The 2,835-nt window shown below is 48.9% G+C and overlaps 1 pseudogene; it reads left to right on the top strand.

Annotated features, from left to right (window-relative positions):
• Positions 1–776: 776 nt before the first annotated feature.
• LOC141099786 (uncharacterized) lies at positions 777–2,835 on the top strand (annotated as a pseudogene).

Below are 2,835 nucleotides of genomic sequence, written 5' to 3'. Positions count from 1 at the left end.
CAAACCAGCAATTAGAAAATTAACATGAGAGGCTGGTCTAGAAATTGGATCCCCAAGTCACATCCATAAATTAGGCCTACACACAAAGAAAAGGTTTCATAGCGAGGGGCAGCCTAGCTGTTGTGCTCCATTTCATATTCCCCCCTCGGGGACAGAGAATCAGAATGCAAAGTTTGATATTTCTGTAAGCTTTCTCCCTTTTATTTTATCGCTGTTTTGCATATTTGTATGTCACTTTTTATTTCCATTTTTATATCCTTTTTATTGTAAGCACTGTACCTTTTATATTAAAGCTTAAAATTTTAATAAGTCTGAACCTTGTTGCTCTAAAGAATCCATAGCCTTAGAGTGTGTGCTCCTTGTGATTGGCAAGTAGTAGTAGTAGTACGTCCGGGACTCATCGCCCATGTGTTTGGTGAATGGTGGCAGCGTATATGAGTGGGGTGTGATTTATGCTCCCACTGCAGCATGGAACACAGGTTGAATGCTGGACTGAGTGAGAGGAGACAGATTAACCCTTGCAGGCGCAACCCCAAGTTACGTGCTTAGAAGCGGGTACGTGACAAATTGGTGGCAGCAGTGGGATAGAATTTATTTCTACTAGAGAATTAGTGCATGGTGTAAGCAATTACTCCCTGTACTAAAGAATTGGTATCCTTGCGAGGAGTGCACCAGTTCTACAAGGTTCAACGCGGTGCTTATTTGGACATACTTGCAAACAGTTTCCCTTCCCAGTTTTTCTTTCTATCTTTTATTTGGCAAGGCTGTTCATCGATATGGCAGCCCAGTACAAGAAGCAGAGCAAAGATGCTCTGACCGACCTCTGTGAGCAGAGAGGAATAGAGACAGGCGACAAATCCAAGGAACTGCTGATACATACATTGGTCGAGCAGGACATAGAGCAAAATACTGAAGCATCTGGGCAAGGAGAGAGCGCCCCTCAGAGAGACCCAGCAATGCCAGCTCTTGCACCGGAGATACCTTCTGGAAGTGCCAGTAATATCAGTGCTGAGGAGCCTATGGACTCTACTTTACAAATGGACTTACAACAGCTGGGAACAAGTGATCCCAATCTGCGCATGCAGCTTATTCTACAGTACCGACAGGCTGCTGCAGAACGCCGGGACCGGGCCGAGAGAGAGGCTGCAGAATGCCGGGAGGAGAGAGCTTTCAAGCTTCAGATGGCTCAAATAGAAAAGCGTAATAGTCCGCAGCTGACCCCTCTCCAGGACATAAATCCAAGGAAACCACATCTGGAAAACATCCCTGTGATGGAGAAGGATACGGACTTAGATACGGTACTTTCCTTCGGGGTTTGAAAAAACCTGCAGGCAATACCGTCTACCCAGTGAGCAGTGGGCGCAGTATCTAACCCCAGGGTTGAGAGGCAAAGCCCTGGAAGTTTTTGCTGGACTCCCGCCAGAGCTAGATAGGAACTATGAGGCAATAAAAGGCCCTGATCAGGAAGTACAACCTAACCCCAGAAGTGTACCGGAGGAAGTTCTGGAATCTACAACGTGGATCAACGGAAAATTATGCAGATGTTGTGAGCACCTTGAGGACCACGTTCCACCAATGGATAAGGGGACTTCCTGTTAACACTTTTGAGGACTTAATGGATCTAATGGTCAAGGATCAATTTCTTCATATGTGCCCCATGGATGTACGACAATTTGTGTGTGATCTGGAGCCACGAACTGCGGATCAGGCTGCAAAGATTGCAGACTGCTATGTGGCTAACAGGATGCCTGAGGTGCGGAAGCCATCGGGAATCAGCTGGAAGGGAGGTAAGCCAAACGGGGACCCTTCTCCCTCTGCCAGCCGATCACCAGTGCTGTCCAAGCCCACCTATGGGGTCCCGGGGAGTAGACATTCTCTAGACGATACACGCCAATGCTTCTCCTGCAACAAAGTGGGACATGTTAGCACTGTCTGCCCTGATAGGGACAAATGCCCAACTACCACCCCAAAGCCGTTTGGGTCCCCACCTGCTGTCCTCTTTGTGGCCGGCTCTGATGTGAGGACCAATGAGAACTGTCAATCTGTCACTGTTGGCAATAAAGTCACCATTGGCCTCTGGGGCAGTGGTGACTCTGGTGTGCCCAGCAATGGTAACCCCTGCAGATATCATACCAGGAAAGACTATGTCTATAACCGGGATTGGGAGTGTCAGCCCTGCCGTGCCCATGGCCCATGTGTACCTGGACTGGGGAGCAGGGAAAGGACTGAGAGGTGGAAATATCAGAGGCTATTCCCACCAATGTGTTGCTAGGCAGAGACTTGGGGAGGATGGTGTCCCACTATGTCCCTCCCTTGCAAGTAAATGCTCCAGAAAAGGTGGAAGCAAGTGACCCACCTGAGATCCAGTGCGAGGAGGGAAAATGTAGCAATTCAAAAGAATGTACATATGTGGCAGCTGTGACCTGGAGTCAGGCTACGGCTCAGACAAAACCCCAGAGATTAGAGGATGAGGCTCAAATAGAACTGCCTGAACCGGAGGACCATACTGTGGCCCAGGAGCCTCCTCACATGGCAGACCCAACAAGGTCCCTGATAACTGACACTGAAGAAGACTCAGCTTCAGACCAGGGCCTGGCAGTTACACTAGGCCAGGGGCTGCAGACTGACAGTCAGACCTTCCAGGAGGCCCTGCGGACAGATGTCAGTCTGGAGAAGCGCAGATGCCTTGTAGATCAACCCCCCACTGCTTCTGACAGAGAATATACTGGGAGCAGGGCAGACTATATAAAGAGACTCTCCCCACTGATACTACAGAACCTTGGGACTGTGAAAAGCAGCTGGTCGTTCCTTATCCCTTTAGGGAAAAATAATTGA

Source organism: Dendrobates tinctorius, unplaced genomic scaffold (genome assembly GCF_039654945.1).
Source record: "Dendrobates tinctorius isolate UK_male_01 unplaced genomic scaffold, ASM3965494v1 ptg000010l, whole genome shotgun sequence".
NCBI lineage: Eukaryota > Metazoa > Chordata > Amphibia > Anura > Dendrobatidae > Dendrobates > Dendrobates tinctorius.
This window is presented reverse-complemented; position numbering and strand designations above follow the sequence as displayed.